The 24,549-nt window shown below is 41.7% G+C and overlaps 14 non-coding genes across 14 annotated transcripts; all 14 read left to right on the plus strand.

Moving 5' to 3' along the window:
- Positions 1 to 482: 482 nt before the first annotated feature.
- TRNAP-UGG (transfer RNA proline (anticodon UGG)) lies at positions 483 to 554 on the plus strand. Its single transcript has one exon. It is a non-coding gene; the product is annotated as a tRNA-Pro (tRNA).
- A 4,713-nt stretch (positions 555 to 5,267) lies between these two features.
- Positions 5,268 to 5,339, plus strand: TRNAP-UGG (transfer RNA proline (anticodon UGG)). Its single transcript has one exon. It is a non-coding gene; the product is annotated as a tRNA-Pro (tRNA).
- Positions 5,340 to 5,611: 272 nt separating this feature from the next.
- TRNAV-CAC (transfer RNA valine (anticodon CAC)) lies at positions 5,612 to 5,684 on the plus strand. Its single transcript has one exon. It is a non-coding gene; the product is annotated as a tRNA-Val (tRNA).
- A 1,970-nt stretch (positions 5,685 to 7,654) lies between these two features.
- TRNAP-UGG (transfer RNA proline (anticodon UGG)) lies at positions 7,655 to 7,726 on the plus strand. The gene has a single exon. It is a non-coding gene; the product is annotated as a tRNA-Pro (tRNA).
- A 2,315-nt stretch (positions 7,727 to 10,041) lies between these two features.
- Positions 10,042 to 10,113, plus strand: TRNAP-UGG (transfer RNA proline (anticodon UGG)). The gene has a single exon. It is a non-coding gene; the product is annotated as a tRNA-Pro (tRNA).
- A 2,669-nt stretch (positions 10,114 to 12,782) lies between these two features.
- TRNAV-CAC (transfer RNA valine (anticodon CAC)) lies at positions 12,783 to 12,855 on the plus strand. The gene has a single exon. It is a non-coding gene; the product is annotated as a tRNA-Val (tRNA).
- Positions 12,856 to 14,825: 1,970 nt separating this feature from the next.
- Positions 14,826 to 14,897, plus strand: TRNAP-UGG (transfer RNA proline (anticodon UGG)). Its single transcript has one exon. It is a non-coding gene; the product is annotated as a tRNA-Pro (tRNA).
- A 2,315-nt stretch (positions 14,898 to 17,212) lies between these two features.
- On the plus strand, positions 17,213 to 17,284 carry TRNAP-UGG (transfer RNA proline (anticodon UGG)). Its single transcript has one exon. It is a non-coding gene; the product is annotated as a tRNA-Pro (tRNA).
- A 272-nt stretch (positions 17,285 to 17,556) lies between these two features.
- Positions 17,557 to 17,629, plus strand: TRNAV-CAC (transfer RNA valine (anticodon CAC)). Its single transcript has one exon. It is a non-coding gene; the product is annotated as a tRNA-Val (tRNA).
- A 1,970-nt stretch (positions 17,630 to 19,599) lies between these two features.
- On the plus strand, positions 19,600 to 19,671 carry TRNAP-UGG (transfer RNA proline (anticodon UGG)). The gene has a single exon. It is a non-coding gene; the product is annotated as a tRNA-Pro (tRNA).
- A 272-nt stretch (positions 19,672 to 19,943) lies between these two features.
- Positions 19,944 to 20,016, plus strand: TRNAV-CAC (transfer RNA valine (anticodon CAC)). Its single transcript has one exon. It is a non-coding gene; the product is annotated as a tRNA-Val (tRNA).
- A 1,980-nt stretch (positions 20,017 to 21,996) lies between these two features.
- On the plus strand, positions 21,997 to 22,068 carry TRNAP-UGG (transfer RNA proline (anticodon UGG)). The gene has a single exon. It is a non-coding gene; the product is annotated as a tRNA-Pro (tRNA).
- A 272-nt stretch (positions 22,069 to 22,340) lies between these two features.
- On the plus strand, positions 22,341 to 22,413 carry TRNAV-CAC (transfer RNA valine (anticodon CAC)). The gene has a single exon. It is a non-coding gene; the product is annotated as a tRNA-Val (tRNA).
- Positions 22,414 to 24,393: 1,980 nt separating this feature from the next.
- TRNAP-UGG (transfer RNA proline (anticodon UGG)) lies at positions 24,394 to 24,465 on the plus strand. Its single transcript has one exon. It is a non-coding gene; the product is annotated as a tRNA-Pro (tRNA).
- Positions 24,466 to 24,549: the final 84 nt, after the last annotated feature.

Below are 24,549 nucleotides of genomic sequence, written 5' to 3' on the forward strand. Positions count from 1 at the left end.
TATTGGTTAGCTTGCTGCTAGCAGCTCAGTTATGTTATGATGTTAGAGGCTATGCAAGGAATGCTTTAGTCCAGCGATATGCAGTTTTTATTGCGCCTTGCATTCAGCAGGAAGATCTTTAGCTTGAATCTGTGGCCTAGGTATTCACCTTGGTATTTCTTTTGGCACAAAGTGAAGGAGTATTTGAGAGAAAATGCACAATGTGTTTCTTATGTTGTTATGAACAACTTGTTACTCTTTCTCATTAAGCTTCAGCCACTGAAGAAATATATAAATAAGGGCTGACTTCCTGTAAGACGTGTCCAAAGCTGGGACGGAATAAAAGGAGACACTTGTAAATGATAGTGCTATCGTTTGAGAAAGGGTAAGTTGAGACTGACTTTCATGCGTATTCACAGACCAAGCATCATAAAGATTCCAGCATGATCTTCATTGCGGGCTTAGAGCCGGTATTAGCTTTTGAGAGGTAAGAGGATTTTGAGGGCTCGTTGGTCTAGGGGTATGATTCTCGCTTTGGGTGCGAGAGGTCCCGGGTTCAAATCCCGGACGAGCCCTTTTCTTGGTACTCTTTTCAAGTTGTTTTGAAGTTTGCGTTTCAAAACCAACATCAATTTTTTCTTTGCAGTAGTGGATAATTCTTTGCTAGAGTCTCATGCTTCAGCCCTGCCCAGTCTGAGCTAATACCAAACATCTGGTCTTGCATGGCATGTACGAGCGTTCAGCTAGGGATGTCGGGCAGGTTGCATGAAAGAAATCTAAAGCCAGAGGCCCATGGAATAGCCAGTTCGGAGCAGTTTCATTACAGAAAAATCAACTGTAGGTATCTTTTTCTGTAGTGTAGTGGTTATCACGTTTGCCTCACACGCGAAAGGTCCCCGGTTCGAAACCGGGCAGAAACAGTTGTTATATTGTGTTGGCTACAATGTTGATAGGTGCCGTTTTGCCTTGGAATTGTCCAAGCCCTGAAGATTATTTCATGCAATCTCGTTCCAAGAAAGGGAATTCTCTCAAAACACTAAAGTAATCGGCGTGTGGATGTATCTGTTGGTTCTCAGACCTTGCTTTCAAAAGAGCCCTGCAATCGGTTCACTGCTCACCTAGAACAAGCATTAACATGGAGAATTGTTGGCACCAACAGGAATCTTATTTTAGTGGAGTGTTTCTGGCTTTGAGTGCAGAGGCCCTCGGCTCAATTCCAAGATGATCCTTCTCAAGGTGATGATACAAATGCATTGTCACCTTTACGTTTAATGTCAGAATCATTTATTTCCAGTTGGTGGTGTAAGAATGTTTGCAACAGTATGGCGATTTTTCCTAGCCATGCATGAATGAAAGCATATCACTCGCCTTTAGGTGTTTTTCTAATACATTGATATTTGCATCTTCCTTCCTAGCCTGCATGTTTGACTATCTTACAGGCTGCATGTAATAAGTATCACATCAGGGCCCTTCTTCTACTCAATTCACAACTGTTCTATCACGACATAGATAAGAAAGCTGCATCTGCTTTTGTTGTGTAGTGGTAATCAGGTTTACCTGACGTGTGAAAGCCCCATGCTTTGAAAGTACACAGTAACAAAGAAACCGATGACTTTTATAAAAAGGTGTCATGTGTGTCTCTTACTTTGCACAAAAAGTGCCAGAGATGACTTCATTTGCAGTCACTTGAAAAGTAGGGATTCTCCAATAAATGGTAAATGGTTGAAACAAATCTGAAGAAATGCATGACATACCTGTGTGTGTGTGTGTACGCATGTATGTATATATAGGGAGAGAGAGAGCGTCAATATAAACAGACTTTATTTCAATCAAGCTGTCTTTTCTATCCTTCAGGAGCAGAATGTTCTGATCATCAGCGCTCCAGAATGTAGTGTTTTCTTGGCAAGCATCACATATTGTGATGTGTTAGCTAAAAGTTCCATATCCTAGAGACTGATATATTCCTCTGTACTTGTACCTTGGGGATTCATCAAAACCTGGCATCATAAGCAGCTTTCTACTGCCACAGACTGGACAGCGAAACAATTTAAAATATCCCAGAAAAAGAAAATAAGCATGCTTAATCAGAGCTTTCTGGACAGGAAGGACATTTGAGCAAGTGAGGAATAAGCACTGCTTTTGTTAATTTGCATAGGCAGAATAGAGACTTCTGGGAAAAGGCCGAAATTACAGTCACAGAAAATGGCTGCATCTATAGAGAACGCTAAGAAGTGTTGGCAGCTTTTCCTCTGACCCTGGCCACTTTTACAAGCAATCCTATGATAGTGAGCAGGACCCACCCTAAAAAGGAAGGGGCATCCACTTGGACCCTTTCCACCTTTTCTAAATCTCGCCTGATCGAGCCTGATTGAGCACTGATTGAGCAGATAAGCACATGTCATTCTCATTTCAGAAAGGTATTGGTTAGCTTGCTGCTAGCAGCTCAGTTATGTTATGATGTTAGAGGCTGTGCAAGGAATGCTTTAGTCCAGCGATATGCAGTTTTTATTGCGCCTTGCATTCAGCAGGAAGATCTTTAGCTTGAATCTGTGGCCTAGGTATTGACCTTGGTATTTCTTTTGGCACAAAGTGAAGGAGTATTTGAGAGAAAATGCACAATGTGTTTCTTATGTTGTTATGAACAACTTGTTACTCTTTCTCATTAAGCTTCAGCCACTGCAGAAATATATAAATAAGGGCTGACTTCCTGTAAGACGTGTCCAAAGCTGGGACGGAATAAAAGGAGACACTTGTAAATGATAGTGCTATCGTTTGAGAAAGGGTAAGTTGAGACTGACTTTCATGCGTATTCACAGACCAAGCATCATAAAGATACCAGCATGATCTTCATTGCGGGCTTAGAGCCGGTATTAGCTTTTGAGAGATAAGAGGATTTTGAGGGCTCGTTGGTCTAGGGGTATGATTCTCGCTTTGGGTGCGAGAGGTCCCGGGTTCAAATCCCAGACGAGCCCTTTTCTTGGTACTCTTTTCAAGTTGTTTTGAAGTTTGCGTTTCAAAACCAACATCAATTTTTTCTTTGCAGTAGTGGATAATTCTTTGCTAGAGTCTCATGCTTCAGCCCTGCCCAGTCTGAGCTAATACCAAACATCTGGTCTTGCATGGCATGTACGAGCGTTCAGCTAGGGATGTCGGGCAGGTTGCATGAAAGAAATCTAAAACCAGAGGCCCATGGAATAGCCAGTTCGGAGCAGTTTCATTACAGAAAAATCAACTGTAGGTATCTGTTTCTGTAGTGTAGTGGTTATCACGTTCGCCTCACACGCGAAAGGTCCCCCGGTTCGAAACCGGGCAGAAACAGTTGTTATATTGTGTTGGCTACAATGTTGATAGGTGCCGTTTTGCCATGGAATTGTCCAAGCCCTGAAGATTATTTCATGCAATCTCGTTCCAAGAAAGGGAATTCTCTCAAAACACTAAAGTAATCAGCGTGTGGATGTATCTGTTGGTTCTCAGACCTTGCTTTCAAAAGAGCCCTGCAATCGGTTCACTGCTCACCTAGAACAAGCATTAACATGGAGAATTGTTGGCACCAACAGGAATCTTATTTTAGTGGAGTGTTTCTGGCTTTGAGTGCAGAGGCCCTCGGCTCAATTCCAAGATGATCCTTCTCAAGGTGATGATACAAATGCATTGTCACCTTTACGTTTAATGTCAGAATCATTTATTTCCAGTTGGTGGTGTAAGAATGTTTGCAACAGTATGGCGATTTTTCCTAGCCATGCATGAATGAAAGCATATCACTCGCCTTTAGGTGTTTTTCTAATACATTGATATTTGCATCTTCCTTCCTAGCCTGCATGTTTGACTATCTTACAGGCTGCATGTAATAAGTATCACATCAGGGCCCTTCTTCTACTCAATTCACAACTGTTCTATCACGACATAGATAAGAAAGCTGCATCTGCTTTTGTTGTGTAGTGGTAATCAGGTTTACCTGACGTGTGAAAGCCCCACGCTTTGAAAGTACACAGTAACAAAGAAACCGATGACTTTTATAAAAAGGTGTCATGTGTGTCTCTTACTTTGCACAAAAAGTGCCAGAGATGACTTCATTTGCAGTCACTTGAAAAGTAGGGATTCTCCAATAAATGGTAAATGGTTGAAACAAATCTGAAGAAATGCATGACATACCTGTGTGTGTGTGTGTACGCATGTATGTATATATAGGGAGAGAGAGAGCGTCAATATAAACAGACTTTATTTCAATCAAGCTGTCTTTTCTATCCTTCAGGAGCAGAATGTTCTGATCATCAGCGCTCCAGAATGTAGTGTTTTCTTGGCAAGCATCACATATTGTGATGTGTTAGCTAAAAGTTCCATATCCTAGAGACTGATATATTCCTCTGTACTTGTACCTTGGGGATTCATCAAAACCTGGCATCATAAGCAGCTTTCTACTGCCACAGACTGGACAGCGAAACAATTTAAAATATCCCAGAAAAAGAAAATAAGCATGCTTAATCAGAGCTTTCTGGACAGGAAGGACCTTTGAGCAAGTGAGGAATAAGCACTGCTTTTGTTAATTTGCATAGGCAGAATAGAGACTTCTGGGAAAAGGCCGAAATTACAGTCACAGAAAATGGCTGCATCTATAGAGAACGCTAAGAAGTGTTGGCAGCTTTTCCTCTGACCCTGACCACTTTTACAAGCAATCCTATGATAGTCAGCAGGACCCACCCTAAAAAGGAAGGGGCATCCACTTGGACCCTTTCCACCTTTTCTAAATCTCGCCTGATTGAGCACTGATTGAGCAGATAAGCACATGTCATTCTCATTTCAGAAAGGTATTGGTTAGCTTGCTGCTAGCAGCTCAGTTATGTTATGATGTTAGAGGCTATGCAAGGAATGCTTTAGTCCAGCGATATGCAGTTTTTATTGCGCCTTGCCTTCACCAGGAAGATCTTTAGCTTGAATCTGTGGCCTAGGTATTCACCTTGGTATTTCTTTTGGCACAAAGTGAAGGAGTATTTGAGAGAAAATGCACAATGTGTTTCTTATGTTATTATGAACAACTTGTTACTCTTTCTCATTAAGCTTCAGCCACTGCAGAAATATATAATTAAGGGCTGACTTCCTGTAAGACGTGTCCAAAGCTGGGACGGAATAAAAGGAGACACTTGTAAATGATAGTGCTATCGTTTGAGAAAGGGTAAGTTGAGACTGACTTTCATGCGTATTCACAGACCAAGCATCATAAAGATACCAGCATGATCTTCATTGCGGGCTTAGAGCCGGTATTAGCTTTTGAGCGGTAAGAGGATTTTGAGGGCTCGTTGGTCTAGGGGTATGATTCTCGCTTTGGGTGCGAGAGGTCCCGGGTTCAAATCCCGGACGAGCCCTTTTCTTGGTACTCTTTTCAAGTTGTTTTGAAGTTTGCGTTTCAAAACCAACATCAATTTTTTCTTTGCAGTAGTGGATAATTCTTTGCTAGAGTCTCATGCTTCAGCCCTGCCCAATCTGAGCTAATACCAAACATCTGGTCTTGCATGGCATGTACGAGCGTTCAGCTAGGGATGTCGGGCAGGTTGCATGAAAGAAATCTAAAGCCAGAGGCCCATGGAATAGCCAGTTCGGAGCAGTTTCATTACAGAAAAATCAACTGTAGCTATCTGTTTCTGTAGTGTAGTGGTTATCACGTTCGCCTCACATGCGAAAGGTCCCCGGTTCGAAACCGGGCAGAAACAGTTGTTATATTGTGTTGGCTACAATGTTGATAGGTGCCGTTTTGCCATGGAATTGTCCAAGCCCTGAAGATTATTTCATGCAATCTCGTTCCAAGAAAGGGAATTCTCTCAAAACACTAAAGTAATCGGCGTGTGGATGTATCTGTTGGTTCTCAGACCTTGCTTTCAAAAGAGCCCTGCAATCGGTTCACTGCTCACCTAGAACAAGCATTAACATGGAGAATTGTTGGCACCAACAGGAATCTTATTTTAGTGGAGTGTTTCTGGCTTTGAGTGCAGAGGCCCTCGGCTCAATTCCAAGATGATCCTTCTCAAGGTGATGATACAAATGCATTGTCACCTTTACGTTTAATGTCAGAATCATTTATTTCCAGTTGGTGGTGTAAGAATGTTTGCAACAGTATGGCGATTTTTCCTAGCCATGCATGAATGAAAGCATATCACTCGCCTTTAGGTGTTTTTCTAATACATTGATATTTGCATCTTCCTTCCTAGCCTGCATGTTTGACTATCTTACAGGCTGCATGTAATAAGTATCACATCAGGGCCCTTCTTCTACTCAATTCACAACTGTTCTATCACGACATAGATAAGAAAGCTGCATCTGCTTTTGTTGTGTAGTGGTAATCAGGTTTACCTGATGTGTGAAAGCCCCATGCTTTGAAAGTACACAGTAACAAAGAAACCGATGACTTTTATAAAAAGGTGTCATGTGTGTCTCTTACTTTGCTCAAAAAGTGCCAGAGATGACTTCATTTGCAGTCACTTGAAAAGTAGGGATTCTCCAATAAATGGTAAATGGTTGAAACAAATCTGAAGAAATGCATGACATACCTGTGTGTGTGTGTGTATGCATGTATGTATATATAGGGAGAGAGAGAGCGTCAATATAAACAGACTTTATTTCAATCAAGCTGTCTTTTCTATCCTTCAGGAGCAGAATGTTCTGATCATCAGCGCTCCAGAATGTAGTGTTTTCTTGGCAAGCATCACATATTGTGATGTGTTAGCTAAAAGTTCCATATCCTAGAGACAGATATATTCCTCTGTACTTGTACCTTGGGGATTCATCAAAACCTGGCATCATAAGCAGCTTTCTACTGCCACAGACTGGACAGCGAAACAATTTAAAATATCCCAGAAAAAGAAAATAAGCATGCTTAATCAGAGCTTTCTGGACAGGAAGGACATTTGAGCAAGTGAGGAATAAGCACTGCTTTTGTTAATTTGCATAGGCAGAATAGAGACTTCTGGGAAAAGGCCGAAATTACAGTCACAGAAAATGGCTGCATCTATAGAGAACGCTAAGAAGTGTTGGCAGCTTTTCCTCTGACCCTGACCACTTTTACAAGCAATCCTATGATAGTCAGCAGGACCCACCCTAAAAAGGAAGGGGCATCCACTTGGACCCTTTCCACCTTTTCTAAATCTCGCCTGATTGAGCACTGATTGAGCAGATAAGCACATGTCATTCTCATTTCAGAAAGGTATTGGTTAGCTTGCTGCTAGCAGCTCAGTTATGTTATGATGTTAGAGGCTATGCAAGGAATGCTTTAGTCCAGCGATATGCAGTTTTTATTGCGCCTTGCATTCAGCAGGAAGATCTTTAGCTTGAATCTGTGGCCTAGGTATTCACCTTGGTATTTCTTTTGGCACAAAGTGAAGGAGTATTTGAGAGAAAATGCACAATGTGTTTCTTATGTTGTTATGAACAACTTGTTACTCTTTCTCATTAAGCTTCAGCCACTGAAGAAATATATAAATAAGGGCTGACTTCCTGTAAGACGTGTCCAAAGCTGGGACGGAATAAAAGGAGACACTTGTAAATGATAGTGCTATCGTTTGAGAAAGGGTAAGTTGAGACTGACTTTCATGCGTATTCACAGACCAAGCATCATAAAGATTCCAGCATGATCTTCATTGCGGGCTTAGAGCCGGTATTAGCTTTTGAGAGGTAAGAGGATTTTGAGGGCTCGTTGGTCTAGGGGTATGATTCTCGCTTTGGGTGCGAGAGGTCCCGGGTTCAAATCCCGGACGAGCCCTTTTCTTGGTACTCTTTTCAAGTTGTTTTGAAGTTTGCGTTTCAAAACCAACATCAATTTTTTCTTTGCAGTAGTGGATAATTCTTTGCTAGAGTCTCATGCTTCAGCCCTGCCCAGTCTGAGCTAATACCAAACATCTGGTCTTGCATGGCATGTACGAGCGTTCAGCTAGGGATGTCGGGCAGGTTGCATGAAAGAAATCTAAAGCCAGAGGCCCATGGAATAGCCAGTTCGGAGCAGTTTCATTACAGAAAAATCAACTGTAGGTATCTTTTTCTGTAGTGTAGTGGTTATCACGTTTGCCTCACACGCGAAAGGTCCCCGGTTCGAAACCGGGCAGAAACAGTTGTTATATTGTGTTGGCTACAATGTTGATAGGTGCCGTTTTGCCATGGAATTGTCCAAGCCCTGAAGATTATTTCATGCAATCTCGTTCCAAGAAAGGGAATTCTCTCAAAACACTAAAGTAATCGGCGTGTGGATGTATCTGTTGGTTCTCAGACCTTGCTTTCAAAAGAGCCCTGCAATCGGTTCACTGCTCACCTAGAACAAGCATTAACATGGAGAATTGTTGGCACCAACAGGAATCTTATTTTAGTGGAGTGTTTCTGGCTTTGAGTGCAGAGGCCCTCGGCTCAATTCCAAGATGATCCTTCTCAAGGTGATGATACAAATGCATTGTCACCTTTACGTTTAATGTCAGAATCATTTATTTCCAGTTGGTGGTGTAAGAATGTTTGCAACAGTATGGCGATTTTTCCTAGCCATGCATGAATGAAAGCATATCACTCGCCTTTAGGTGTTTTTCTAATACATTGATATTTGCATCTTCCTTCCTAGCCTGCATGTTTGACTATCTTACAGGCTGCATGTAATAAGTATCACATCAGGGCCCTTCTTCTACTCAATTCACAACTGTTCTATCACGACATAGATAAGAAAGCTGCATCTGCTTTTGTTGTGTAGTGGTAATCAGGTTTACCTGACGTGTGAAAGCCCCATGCTTTGAAAGTACACAGTAACAAAGAAACCGATGACTTTTATAAAAAGGTGTCATGTGTGTCTCTTACTTTGCACAAAAAGTGCCAGAGATGACTTCATTTGCAGTCACTTGAAAAGTAGGGATTCTCCAATAAATGGTAAATGGTTGAAACAAATCTGAAGAAATGCATGACATACCTGTGTGTGTGTGTGTACGCATGTATGTATATATAGGGAGAGAGAGAGCGTCAATATAAACAGACTTTATTTCAATCAAGCTGTCTTTTCTATCCTTCAGGAGCAGAATGTTCTGATCATCAGCGCTCCAGAATGTAGTGTTTTCTTGGCAAGCATCACATATTGTGATGTGTTAGCTAAAAGTTCCATATCCTAGAGACTGATATATTCCTCTGTACTTGTACCTTGGGGATTCATCAAAACCTGGCATCATAAGCAGCTTTCTACTGCCACAGACTGGACAGCGAAACAATTTAAAATATCCCAGAAAAAGAAAATAAGCATGCTTAATCAGAGCTTTCTGGACAGGAAGGACATTTGAGCAAGTGAGGAATAAGCACTGCTTTTGTTAATTTGCATAGGCAGAATAGAGACTTCTGGGAAAAGGCCGAAATTACAGTCACAGAAAATGGCTGCATCTATAGAGAACGCTAAGAAGTGTTGGCAGCTTTTCCTCTGACCCTGGCCACTTTTACAAGCAATCCTATGATAGTGAGCAGGACCCACCCTAAAAAGGAAGGGGCATCCACTTGGACCCTTTCCACCTTTTCTAAATCTCGCCTGATTGAGCACTGATTGAGCAGATAAGCACATGTCATTCTCATTTCAGAAAGGTATTGGTTAGCTTGCTGCTAGCAGCTCAGTTATGTTATGATGTTAGAGGCTGTGCAAGGAATGCTTTAGTCCAGCGATATGCAGTTTTTATTGCGCCTTGCATTCAGCAGGAAGATCTTTAGCTTGAATCTGTGGCCTAGGTATTGACCTTGGTATTTCTTTTGGCACAAAGTGAAGGAGTATTTGAGAGAAAATGCACAATGTGTTTCTTATGTTGTTATGAACAACTTGTTACTCTTTCTCATTAAGCTTCAGCCACTGCAGAAATATATAAATAAGGGCTGACTTCCTGTAAGACGTGTCCAAAGCTGGGACGGAATAAAAGGAGACACTTGTAAATGATAGTGCTATCGTTTGAGAAAGGGTAAGTTGAGACTGACTTTCATGCGTATTCACAGACCAAGCATCATAAAGATACCAGCATGATCTTCATTGCGGGCTTAGAGCCGGTATTAGCTTTTGAGAGGTAAGAGGATTTTGAGGGCTCGTTGGTCTAGGGGTATGATTCTCGCTTTGGGTGCGAGAGGTCCCGGGTTCAAATCCCGGACGAGCCCTTTTCTTGGTACTCTTTTCAAGTTGTTTTGAAGTTTGCGTTTCAAAACCAACATCAATTTTTTCTTTGCAGTAGTGGATAATTCTTTGCTAGAGTCTCATGCTTCAGCCCTGCCCAGTCTGAGCTAATACCAAACATCTGGTCTTGCATGGCATGTACGAGCGTTCAGCTAGGGATGTCGGGCAGGTTGCATGAAAGAAATCTAAAACCAGAGGCCCATGGAATAGCCAGTTCGGAGCAGTTTCATTACAGAAAAATCAACTGTAGGTATCTGTTTCTGTAGTGTAGTGGTTATCACGTTCGCCTCACACGCGAAAGGTCCCCCGGTTCGAAACCGGGCAGAAACAGTTGTTATATTGTGTTGGCTACAATGTTGATAGGTGCCGTTTTGCCATGGAATTGTCCAAGCCCTGAAGATTATTTCATGCAATCTCGTTCCAAGAAAGGGAATTCTCTCAAAACACTAAAGTAATCGGCGTGTGGATGTATCTGTTGGTTCTCAGACCTTGCTTTCAAAAGAGCCCTGCAATCGGTTCACTGCTCACCTAGAACAAGCATTAACATGGAGAATTGTTGGCACCAACAGGAATCTTATTTTAGTGGAGTGTTTCTGGCTTTGAGTGCAGAGGCCCTCGGCTCAATTCCAAGATGATCCTTCTCAAGGTGATGATACAAATGCATTGTCACCTTTACGTTTAATGTCAGAATCATTTATTTCCAGTTGGTGGTGTAAGAATGTTTGCAACAGTATGGCGATTTTTCCTAGCCATGCATGAATGAAAGCATATCACTCGCCTTTAGGTGTTTTTCTAATACATTGATATTTGCATCTTCCTTCCTAGCCTGCATGTTTGACTATCTTACAGGCTGCATGTAATAAGTATCACATCAGGGCCCTTCTTCTACTCAATTCACAACTGTTCTATCACGACATAGATAAGAAAGCTGCATCTGCTTTTGTTGTGTAGTGGTAATCAGGTTTACCTGACGTGTGAAAGCCCCATGCTTTGAAAGTACACAGTAACAAAGAAACCGATGACTTTTATAAAAAGGTGTCATGTGTGTCTCTTACTTTGCACAAAAAGTGCCAGAGATGACTTCATTTGCAGTCACTTGAAAAGTAGGGATTCTCCAATAAATGGTAAATGGTTGAAACAAATCTGAAAAAATGCATGACATACCTGTGTGTGTGTGTGTACGCATGTATGTATATATAGGGAGAGAGAGAGCGTCAATATAAACAGACTTTATTTCAATCAAGCTGTCTTTTCTATCCTTCAGGAGCAGAATGTTCTGATCATCAGCGCTCCAGAATGTAGTGTTTTCTTGGCAAGCATCACATATTGTGATGTGTTAGCTAAAAGTTCCATATCCTAGAGACTGATATATTCCTCTGTACTTGTACCTTGGGGATTCATCAAAACCTGGCATCATAAGCAGCTTTCTACTGCCACAGACTGGACAGCGAAACAATTTAAAATATCCCAGAAAAAGAAAATAAGCATGCTTAATCAGAGCTTTCTGGACAGGAAGGACATTTGAGCAAGTGAGGAATAAGCACTGCTTTTGTTAATTTGCATAGGCAGAATAGAGATTTCTGGGAAAAGGCCGAAATTACAGTCACAGAAAATGGCTGCATCTATAGAGAACGCTAAGAAGTGTTGGCAGCTTTTCCTCTGACCCTGGCCACTTTTACAAGCAATCCTATGATAGTCAGCAGGACCCACCCTAAAAAGGAAGGGGCATCCACTTGGACCCTTTCCACCTTTTCTAAATTTCGCCTGATCGAGCCAATTGAGCACTGATTGAGCAGATAAGCACATGTCATTCTCATTTCAGAAAGGTATTGGTTAGCTTGCTGCTAGCAGCTCAGTTATGTTATGATGTTAGAGGCTATGCAAGGAATGCTTTAGTCCAGCGATATGCAGTTTTTATTGCGCCTTGCATTCAGCAGGAAGATCTTTAGCTTGAATCTGTGGCCTAGGTATTCACCTTGGTATTTCTTTTGGCACAAAGTGAAGGAGTATTTGAGAGAAAATGCACAATGTGTTTCTTATGCTGTTATGAACAACTTGTTACTCTTTCTCATTAAGCTTCAGCCACTGCAGAAATATATAAATAAGGGCTGACTTCCTGTAAGACGTGTCCAAAGCTGGGACGGAATAAAAGGAGACACTTGTAAATGATAGTGCTATCGTTTGAGAAAGGGTAAGTTGAGACTGACTTTCATGCGTATTCACAGACCAAGCATCATAAAGATACCAGCATGATCTTCATTGCGGGCTTAGAGCCGTTATTAGCTTTTGAGAGGTAAGAGGATTTTGAGGGCTCGTTGGTCTAGGGGTATGATTCTCACTTTGGGTGCGAGAGGTCCCGTGTTCAAATCCCGGACGAGCCCTTTTCTTGGTACTCTTTTCAAGTTGTTTTGAAGTTTGCGTTTCAAATCCAACATCAATTTTTTCTTTGCAGTAGTGGATAATTCTTTGCTAGAGTCTCATGCTTCAGCCCTGCCCAGTCTGAGCTAATACCAAACATCTGGTCTTGCATGGCATGTACGAGCGTTCAGCTAGGGATGTCGGGCAGGTTGCATGAAAGAAATCTAAAGCCAGAGGCCCATGGAATAGCCAGTTCGGAGCAGTTTCATTACAGAAAAATCAACTGTAGGTATCTGTTTCTGTAGTGTAGTGGTTATCACGTTCGCCTCACACGCGAAAGGTCCCCGGTTCGAAACCGGGCAGAAACAGTTGTTATATTGTGTTGGCTACAATGTTGATAGGTGCCGTTTTGCCATGGAATTGTCCAAGCCCTGAAGATTATTTCATGCAATCTCGTTCCAAGAAAGGGAATTCTCTCAAAACACTAAAGTAATCAGCGTGTGGATGTATCTGTTGGTTCTCAGACCTTGCTTTCAAAAGAGCCCTGCAATCGGTTCACTGCTCACCTAGAACAAGCATTAACATGGAGAATTGTTGGCACCAACAGGAATCTTATTTTAGTGGAGTGTTTCTGGCTTTGAGTGCAGAGGCCCTCGGCTCAATTCCAAGATGATCCTTCTCAAGGTGATGATACAAATGCATTGTCACCTTTACGTTTAATGTCAGAATCATTTATTTCCAGTTGGTGGTGTAAGAATGTTTGCAACAGTATGGCGATTTTTCCTAGCCATGCATGAATGAAAGCATATCACTCGCCTTTAGGTGTTTTTCTAATACATTGATATTTGCATCTTCCTTCCTAGCCTGCATGTTTGACTATCTTACAGGCTGCATGTAATAAGTATCACATCAGGGCCCTTCTTCTACTCAATTCACAACTGTTCTATCACGACATAGATAAGAAAGCTGCATCTGCTTTTGTTGTGTAGTGGTAATCAGGTTTACCTGACGTGTGAAAGCCCCACGCTTTGAAAGTACACAGTAACAAAGAAACCAATGACTTTTATAAAAAGGTGTCATGTGTGTCTCTTACTTTGCTCAAAAAGTGCCAGAGATGACTTCATTTGCAGTCACTTGAAAAGTAGGGATTCTCCAATAAATGGTAAATGGTTGAAACAAATCTGAAGAAATGCATGACATACCTGTGTGTGTGTGTGTATGCATGTATGTATATATAGGGAGAGAGAGAGCGTCAATATAAACAGACTTTATTTCAATCAAGCTGTCTTTTCTATCCTTCAGGAGCAGAATGTTCTGATCATCAGCGCTCCAGAATGTAGTGTTTTCTTGGCAAGCATCACATATTGTGATGTGTTAGCTACAAGTTCCATATCCTAGAGACAGATATATTCCTCTGTACTTGTACCTTGGGGATTCATCAAAACCTGGCATCATAAGCAGCTTTCTACTGCCACAGACTGGACAGCGAAACAATTTAAAATATCCCAGAAAAAGAAAATAAGCATGCTTAATCAGAGCTTTCTGGACAGGAAGGACATTTGAGCAAGTGAGGAATAAGCACTGCTTTTGTTAATTTGCATAGGCAGAATAGAGACTTCTGGGAAAAGGCCGAAATTACAGTCACAGAAAATGGCTGCATCTATAGAGAACGCTAAGAAGTGTTGGCAGCTTTTCCTCTGACCCTGACCACTTTTACAAGCAATCCTATGATAGTCAGCAGGACCCACCCTAAAAAGGAAGGGGCATCCACTTGGACCCTTTCCACCTTTTCTAAATCTCGCCTGATTGAGCACTGATTGAGCAGATAAGCACATGTCATTCTCATTTCAGAAAGGTATTGGTTAGCTTGCTGCTAGCAGCTCAGTTATGTTATGATGTTAGAGGCTATGCAAGGAATGCTTTAGTCCAGCGATATGCAGTTTTTATTGCGCCTTGCATTCAGCAGGAAGATCTTTAGCTTGAATCTGTGGCCTAGGTATTCACCTTGGTATTTCTTTTGGCACAAAGTGAAGGAGTATTTGAGAGAAAATGCACAATGTGTTTCTTATGTTGTTATGAACAACTTGTTACTCTTTCTCATTAAGCTTCAGCCACTGAAGAAATATATAAATAAGGGCTGACTTCCTGTAAGACGTGTCCAAAGCTGGGACGGAATAAAAGGAGACACTTGTAAATGATAGTGCTATCGTTTGAGAAAGGGTAAGTTGAGACTGACTTTCATGCGTATTCACAGACCAAGCATCATAAAGATTCCAGCATGATCTTCATTGCGGGCTTAGAGCCGGTATTAGCTTTTGAGAGGTAAGAGGATTTTGAGGGCTCGTTGGTCTAGGGGTATGATTCTCGCTTTGGGTGCGAGAGGTCCCGGGTTCAAATCCCGGACGAGCCCTTTTCTTGGTACTCTTTTCAAGTTGTTTTGAAGTTTGCGTTTCAAAACCAACATCAATTTTTTCTTTGCAGTAGTGGATAATTCTTTGCTAGAGTCTCATGCTTCAGCCCTGCCCAGTCTGAGCTAATACCAAACATCTGGTCTTGCATGGCATGTACGAGCGTTCAGCTAGGGATGTCGGGCAGGTTGCATGAAAGAAATCTAAAGCCAGAGGCCCATGGAATAGCCAGTTCGGAGCAGTTTCATTACAGAAAAATCAACTGTAGGTATCTGTTTCTGTAGTGTAGTGGTTATCACGTTTGCCTCACACGCGAAAGGTCCCCGGTTCGAAACCGGCCAGAAACAGTTGTTATATTGTGTTGGCTACAATGTTGATAATTGCCGTTTTGCCATGGAATTGTCCAAGCCCTGAAGATTATTTCATGCAATCTCGTTCCAAGAAAGGGAATTCTCTCAAAACACTAAAGTAATCGGCGTGTGGATGTATCTGTTGGTTCTCAGACCTTGCTTTCAAAAGAGCCCTGCAATCGGTTCACTGCTCACCTAGAACAAGCATTAACATGGAGAATTGTTGGCACCAACAGGAATCTTATTTTAGTGGAGTGTTTCTGGCTTTGAGTGCAGAGGCCCTCGGCTCAATTCCAAGATGATCCTTCTCAAGGTGATGATACAAATGCATTGTCACCTTTACGTTTAATGTCAGAATCATTTATTTCCAGTTGGTGGTGTAAGAATGTTTGCAACAGTATGGCGATTTTTCCTAGCCATGCATGAATGAAAGCATATCACTCGCCTTTAGGTGTTTTTCTAATACATTGATATTTGCATCTTCCTTCCTAGCCTGCATGTTTGACTATCTTACAGGCTGCATGTAATAAGTATCACATCAGGGCCCTTCTTCTACTCAATTCACAACTGTTCTATCACGACATAGATAAGAAAGCTGCATCTGCTTTTGTTGTGTAGTGGTAATCAGGTTTACCTGACGTGTGAAAGCCCCATGCTTTGAAAGTACACAGTAACAAAGAAACCGATGACTTTTATAAAAAGGTGTCATGTGTGTCTCTTACTTTGCACAAAAAGTGCCAGAGATGACTTCATTTGCAGTCACTTGAAAAGTAGGGATTCTCCAATAAATGGTAAATGGTTGAAACAAATCTGAAGAAATGCATGACATACCTGTGTGTGTGCGTGTACGCATGTATGTATATATAGGGAGAGAGAGAGCGTCAATATAAACAGACTTTATTTCAATCAAGCTGTCTTTTCTATCCTTCAGGAGCAGAATGTTCTGATCATCAGCGCTCCAGAATGTAGTGTTTTCTTGGCAAGCATCACATATTGTGATGTGTTAGCTAAAAGTTCCATATCCTAGAGACTGATATATTCCTCTGTACTTGTACCTTGGGGATTCATCAAAACCTGGCATCATAAGCAGCTTTCTACTGCCACAGACTGGACAGCGAAACAATTTAAAATATCCCAGAAAAAGAAAATAAGCATGCTTAATCAGAGCTTTCTGGACAGGAAGGACATTTGAGCAAGTGAGGAATAAGCACTGCTTTTGTTAATTTGCATAGGCAGAATAGAGACTTCTGGGAAAAGGCCGAAATTACAGTCACAGAAAATGGCTGCATCTATAGAGAACGCTAAGAAGTGTTGGCAGCTTTTCCTCTGACCCTGACCACTTTTACAAGCAATCCTATGATAGTCAGCAGGACCCACCCTAAAAAGGAAGGGGCATCCACTTGGACCCTTTCCACCTTTTCTAAATCTCGCCTGATTGAGCACTGATTGAGCAGATAAGCACATGTCATTCTCATTTCAGAAAGGTATTGGTTAGCTTGCTGCTAGCAGCTCAGTTATGTTATGATGTTAGAGGCTATGCAAGGAATGCTTTAGTCCAGCGATATGCAGTTTTTATTGCGCCTTGCATTCAGCAGGAAGATCTTTAGCTTGAATCTGTGGCCTAGGTATTCACCTTGGTATTTCTTTTGGCACAAAGTGAAGGAGTATTTGAGAGAAAATGCACAATGTGTTTCTTATGTTGTTATGAACAACTTGTTACTCTTTCTCATTAAGCTTCAGCCACTGAAGAAATATATAAATAAGGGCTGACTTCCTGTAAGACGTGTCCAAAGCTGGGACGGAATAAAAGGAGACACTTGTAAATGATAGTGCTATCGTTTGAGAAAGGGTAAGTTGAGACTGACTTTCATGCGTATTCACAGACCAAGCATCATAAAGATTCCAGCATGATCTTCATTGCGGGCTTAGAGCCGGTATTAGCTTTTGAGAGGTAAGAGGATTTTGAGGGCTCGTTGGTCTAGGGGTATGATTCTCGCTTTGGGTGCGAGAGGTCCCGGGTTCAAATCCCGGACGAGCCCTTTTCTTGGTACTCTTTTCAAGTTGTTTTGAAGTTTGCGTTTCAAAACCAACATCAATTTTTTCTTTGCAGTAGTGGATAATTCTTTGCTAGAGTCTCATGCTTCAGCCCTGCCCAGTCTGAGCTAATACCAAACATCTGGTCTTGCATGGCATGTACGAGCGTTCAGCTAGGGATGTCGGGCAGGTTGCATGAAAGAAATCTAAAGCCAGAGGCCCATGGAATAGCCAGTTCGGAGCAGTTTCATTACAGAAAAATCAACTGTAGGTATCTGTTTCTGTAGTGTAGTGGTTATCACGTTTGCCTCACACGCGAAAGGTCCCCGGTTCGAAACCGGGCAGAAACAGTTGTTATATTGTGTTGGCTACAATGTTGATAGGTGCCGTTTTGCCATGGAATTGTCCAAGCCCTGAAGATTATTTCATGCAATCTCGTTCCAAGAAAGGGAATTCTCTCAAAACACTAAAGTAATCGGCGTGTGGATGTATCTGTTGGTTCTCAGACCTTGCTTTCAAAAGAGCCCTGCAATCGGTTCACTGCTCACCTAGAACAAGCATTAACATGGAGAATTGTTGGCACCAACAGGAATCTTATTTTAGTGGAGTGTTTCTGGCTTTGAGTGCAGAGGCCCTCGGCTCAATTCCAAGATGATCCTTCTCAAGGTGATGATACAAATGCATTGTCACCTTTACGTTTAATGTCAGAATCATTTATTTCCAGTTGGTGGTGTAAGAATGTTTGCAACAGTATGGCGATTTTTCCTAGCCATGCATGAATGAAAGCATATCACTCGCCTTTAGGTGTTTTTCTAATACATTGATATTTGCATCTTCCTTCCTAGCCTGCATGTTTGACTATCTTACAGGCTGCATGTAATAAGTATCACATCAGGGCCCTTCTTCTACTCAATTCACAACTGTTCTATCACGACATAGATAAGAAAGCTGCATCTGCTTTTGTTGTGTAGTGGTAATCAGGTTTACCTGACGTGTGAAAGCCCCATGCTTTGAAAGTACACAGTAACAAAGAAACCGATGACTTTTATAAAAAGGTGTCATGTGTGTCTCTTACTTTGCACAAAAAGTGCCAGAGATGACTTCATTTGCAGTCACTTGAAAAGTAGGGATTCTCCAATAAATGGTAAATGGTTGAAACAAATCTGAAGAAATGCATGACATACCTGTGTGTGTGTGTGTACGCATGTATGTATATATAGGGAGAGAGAGAGCGTCAATATAAACAGACTTTATTTCAATCAAGCTGTCTTTTCTATCCTTCAGGAGCAGAATGTTCTGATCATCAGCGCTCCAGAATGTAGTGTTTTCTTGGCAAGCATCACATATTGTGATGTGTTAGCTAAAAGTTCCATATCCTAGAGACTGATATATTCCTCTGTACTTGTACCTTGGGGATTCATCAAAACCTGGCATCATAAGCAGCTTTCTACTGCCACAGACTGGACAGCGAAACAATTTAAAATATCCCAGAAAAAGAAAATAAGCATGCTTAATCAGAGCTTTCTGGACAGGAAGGACATTTGAGCAAGTGAGGAATAAGCACTGCTTTTGTTAATTTGCATAGGCAGAATAGAGACTTCTGGGAAAAGGCCGAAATTACAGTCACAGAAAATGGCTGCATCTATAGAGAACGCTAAGAAGTGTTGGCAGCTTTTCCTCTGACCCTGACCACTTTTACAAGCAATCCTATGATAGTCAGCAGGACCCACCCTAAAAAGGAAGGGGCATCCACTTGGACCCTTTCCACCTTTTCTAAATCTCGCCTGATCGAGCACTGATTGAGCAGATAAGCACATGTCATTCTCATTTCAGAAAGGTATTGGTTAGCTTGCTGCTAGCAGCTCAGTTATGTTATGATGTTAGAGGCTATGCAAGGAATGCTTTAGTCCAGCGATATGCAGTTTTTATTGCGCCTTGCATTCAGCAGGAAGATCTTTAGCTTGAATCTGTGGCCTAGGTATTCACCTTGGTATTTCTTTTGGCACAAAGTGAAGGAGTATTTGAGAGAAAATGCACAATGTGTTTCTTATGTTGTTATGAACAACTTGTTACTCTTTCTCATTAAGCTTCAGCCACTGCAGAAATATATAAATAAGGGCTGACTTCCTGTAAGACGTGTCCAAAGCTGGGACGGAATAAAAGGAGACACTTGTAAATGATAGTGCTATCGTTTGAGAAAGGGTAAGTTGAGACTGACTTTCATGCGTATTCACAGACCAAGCATCATAAAGATACCAGCATGATCTTCATTGCGGGCTTAGAGCCGGTATTAGCTTTTGAGAGGTAAGAGGATTTTGAGGGCTCGTTGGTCTAGGGGTATGATTCTCGCTTTGGGTGCGAGAGGTCCCGGGTTCAAATCCCGGACGAGCCCTTTTCTTGGTACTCTTTTCAAGTTGTTTTGAAGTTTGCGTTTCAAAACCAACATCAATTTTTTCTTTGCAGTAGTGGATAATTCTTTGCTAGAGTCTCATGCTTCAGCCCTGCCCAGTCTGAGCTAATACCAAACATCTGGTCTTGCATGGCATGTACGAGCGTTCAGCTAGGGATGTCGGGCAGGTTGCATGAAAGAAATCTAAAGCCAGAGGCCCATGGAATAGCCAGTTCGGAGCAGTTTCATTACAGAAAAATCAACTGTAGGTATCTGTTTCTGTAGTGTAGTGGTTATCACGTTCGCCTCACACGCGAAAGGTCCCCGGTTCGAAACCGGGCAGAAACAGTTGTTATATTGTGTTGGCTACAATGTTGATAGGTGCCGTTTTGCCATGGAATTGTCCAAGCCCTGAAGATTATTTCATGCAATCTCGTTCCAAGAAAGGGAATTCTCTCAAAACACTAAAGTAATCGGCGTGTGGATGTATCTGTTGGTTCTCAGACCTTGCTTTCAAAAGAGCCCTGCAATCGGTTCACTGCTCACCTAGAACAAGCATTAACATGGAGAATTGTTGGCACCAACAGGAATCTTATTTTAGTGGAGTGTTTCTGGCTTTGAGTGCAGAGGCCCTCGGCTCAATTCCAAGATGATCCTTCTCAAGGTGATGATACAAATGCATTGTCACCTTTACGTTTAATGTCAGAATCATTTATTTCCAGTTGGTGGTGTAAGAATGTTTGCAACAGTATGGCGATTTTTCCTAGCCATGCATGAATGAAAGCATATCACTCGCCTTTAGGTGTTTTTCTAATACATTGATATTTGCATCTTCCTTCCTAGCCTGCATGTTTGACTATCTTACAGGCTGCATGTAATAAGTATCACATCAGGGCCCTTCTTCTACTCAATTCACAACTGTTCTATCACGACATAGATAAGAAAGCTGCATCTGCTTTTGTTGTGTAGTGGTAATCAGGTTTACCTGACGTGTGAAAGCCCCATGCTTTGAAAGTACACAGTAACAAAGAAACCGATGACTTTTATAAAAAGGTGTCATGTGTGTCTCTTACTTTGCACAAAAAGTGCCAGAGATGACTTCATTTGCAGTCACTTGAAAAGTAGGGATTCTCCAATAAATGGTAAATGGTTGAAACAAATCTGAAGAAATGCATGACATACCTGTGTGTGTGTGTGTACGCATGTATGTATATATAGGGAGAGAGAGAGCGTCAATATAAACAGACTTTATTTCAATCAAGCTGTCTTTTCTATCCTTCAGGAGCAGAATGTTCTGATCATCAGCGCTCCAGAATGTAGTGTTTTCTTGGCAAGCATCACATATTGTGATGTGTTAGCTAAAAGTTCCATATCCTAGAGACTGATATATTCCTCTGTACTTGTACCTTGGGGATTCATCAAAACCTGGCATCATAAGCAGCTTTCTACTGCCACAGACTGGACAGCGAAACAATTTAAAATATCCCAGAAAAAGAAAATAAGCATGCTTAATCAGAGCTTTCTGGACAGGAAGGACATTTGAGCAAGTGAGGAATAAGCACTGCTTTTGTTAATTTGCATAGGCAGAATAGAGACTTCTGGGAAAAGGCCGAAATTACAGTCACAGAAAATGGCTGCATCTATAGAGAACGCTAAGAAGTGTTGGCAGCTTTTCCTCTGACCCTGGCCACTTTTACAAGCAATCCTATGATAGTGAGCAGGACCCACCCTAAAAAGGAAGGGGCATCCACTTGGACCCTTTCCACCTTTTCTAAATCTCGCCTGATCGAGCCTGATTGAGCACTGATTGAGCAGATAAGCACATGTCATTCTCATTTCAGAAAGGTATTGGTTAGCTTGCTGCTAGCAGCTCAGTTATGTTATGATGTTAGAGGCTATGCAAGGAATGCTTTAGTCCAGCGATATGCAGTTTTTATTGCGCCTTGCATTCAGCAGGAAGATCTTTAGCTTGAATCTGTGGCCTAGGTATTCACCTTGGTATTTCTTTTGGCACAAAGTGAAGGAGTATTTGAGAGAAAATGCACAATGTGTTTCTTATGTTGTTATGAACAACTTGTTACTCTTTCTCATTAAGCTTCAGCCACTGCAGAAATATATAAATAAGGGCTGACTTCCTGTAAGACGTGTCCAAAGCTGGGACGGAATAAAAGGAGACACTTGTAAATGATAGTGCTATCGTTTGAGAAAGGGTAAGTTGAGACTGACTTTCATGCGTATTCACAGACCAAGCATCATAAAGATACCAGCATGATCTTCATTGCGGGCTTAGAGCCGGTATTAGCTTTTGAGAGGTAAGAGGATTTTGAGGGCTCGTTGGTCTAGGGGTATGATTCTCGCTTTGGGTGCGAGAGGTCCCGGGTTCAAATCCCGGACGAGCCCTTTTCTTGGTACTCTTTTCAAGTTGTTTTGAAGTTTGCGTTTCAAAACCAACTTCAATTTTTTCTTTGCAGTAGTGGATAATTCTTTGCTAGAGTCTCATGCTTCAGCCCTGCCCAGTCTGAGCTAATACCAAACATCTGGTCTTGCATGGCATGTACGAGCGTTCAGCTAGGGATGTCGGGCAGGTTGCATGAAAGAAATCTAAAGCCAGAGGCCCATGGAATAGCCAGTTCGGAGCAGTTTCATTACAGAAAAATCAACTGTAGGTATCTGTTTCTGTAGTGTAGTGGTTATCACGTTCGCCTCACACGCGAAAGGTCCCCGGTTCGAAACCGGGCAGAAACAGTTGTTATATTGTGTTGGCTACAATGTTGATAGGTGCCGTTTTGCCATGGAATTGTCCAAGCCCTGAAGATTATTTCATGCAATCTCGTTCCAAGAAAGGGAATTCTCTCAAAACACTAAAGTAATCGGCGTGTGGATGTATCTGTTGGTTCTCAGACCTTGCTTTCAAAAGAGCCCTGCAATCGGTTCACTGCTCACCTAGAACAAGCATTAACATGGAGAATTGTTGGCACCAACAGGAATCTTATTTTAGTGGAGTGTTTCTGGCTTTGAGTGCAGAGGCCCTCGGCTCAATTCCAAGATGATCCTTCTCAAGGTGATGATACAAATGCATTGTCACCTTTACGTTTAATGTCAGAATCATTTATTTCCAGTTGGTGGTGTAAGAATGTTTGCAACAGTATGGCGATTTTTCCTAGCCATGCATGAATGAAAGCATATCACTCGCCTTTAGGTGTTTTTCTAATACATTGATATTTGCATCTTCCTTCTTAGCCTGCATGTTTGACTATCTTACAGGCTGCATGTAATAAGTATCACATCAGGGCCCTTCTTCTACTCAATTCACAACTGTTCTATCACGACATAGATAAGAAAGCTGCATCTGCTTTTGTTGTGTAGTGGTAATCAGGTTTACCTGACGTGTGAAAGCCCCATGCTTTGAAAGTACACAGTAACAAAGAAACCGATGACTTTTATAAAAAGGTGTCATGTGTGTCTCTTACTTTGCACAAAAAGTGCCAGAGATGACTTCATTTGCAGTCACTTGAAAAGTAGGGATTCTCCAATAAATGGTAAATGGTTGAAACAAATCTGAAGAAATGCATGACATACCTGTGTGTGTGTGTGTACGCATGTATGTATATATAGGGAGAGAGAGAGCGTCAATATAAACAGACTTTATTTCAATCAAGCTGTCTTTTCTATCCTTCAGGAGCAGAATGTTCTGATCATCAGCGCTCCAGAATGTAGTGTTTTCTTGGCAAGCATCACATATTGTGATGTGTTAGCTAAAAGTTCCATATCCTAGAGACTGATATATTCCTCTGTACTTGTACCTTGGGGATTCATCAAAACCTGGCATCATAAGCAGCTTTCTACTGCCACAGACTGGACAGCGAAACAATTTAAAATATCCCAGAAAAAGAAAATAAGCATGCTTAATCAGAGCTTTCTGGACAGGAAGGACATTTGAGCAAGTGAGGAATAAGCACTGCTTTTGTTAATTTGCATAGGCAGAATAGAGACTTCTGGGAAAAGGCCGAAATTACAGTCACAGAAAATGGCTGCATCTATAGAGAACGCTAAGAAGTGTTGGCAGCTTTTCCTCTGACCCTGGCCACTTTTACAAGCAATCCTATGATAGTGAGCAGGACCCACCCTAAAAAGGAAGGGGCATCCACTTGGACCCTTTCCACCTTTTCTAAATCTCGCCTGATCGAGCCTGATTGAGCACTGATTGAGCAGATAAGCACATGTCATTCTCATTTCAGAAAGGTATTGGTTAGCTTGCTGCTAGCAGCTCAGTTATGTTATGATGTTAGAGGCTATGCAAGGAATGCTTTAGTCCAGCGATATGCAGTTTTTATTGCGCCTTGCATTCAGCAGGAAGATCTTTAGCTTGAATCTGTGGCCTAGGTATTCACCTTGGTATTTCTTTTGGCACAAAGTGAAGGAGTATTTGAGAGAAAATGCACAATGTGTTTCTTATGTTGTTATGAACAACTTGTTACTCTTTCTCATTAAGCTTCAGCCACTGCAGAAATATATAAATAAGGGCTGACTTCCTGTAAGACGTGTCCAAAGCTGGGACGGAATAAAAGGAGACACTTGTAAATGATAGTGCTATCGTTTGAGAAAGGGTAAGTTGAGACTGACTTTCATGCGTATTCACAGACCAAGCATCATAAAGATACCAGCATGATCTTCATTGCGGGCTTAGAGCCGGTATTAGCTTTTGAGAGGTAAGAGGATTTTGAGGGCTCGTTGGTCTAGGGGTATGATTCTCGCTTTGGGTGCGAGAGGTCCCGGGTTCAAATCCCGGACGAGCCCTTTTCTTGGTACTCTTTTCAAGTTGTTTTGAAGTTTGCGTTTCAAAACCAACATCAATTTTTTCTTTGCAGTAGTGGATAATTC

This window comes from Triturus cristatus, chromosome 8, assembly GCF_964204655.1.
Source record: "Triturus cristatus chromosome 8, aTriCri1.1, whole genome shotgun sequence".
Lineage (NCBI taxonomy): Eukaryota > Metazoa > Chordata > Amphibia > Caudata > Salamandridae > Triturus > Triturus cristatus.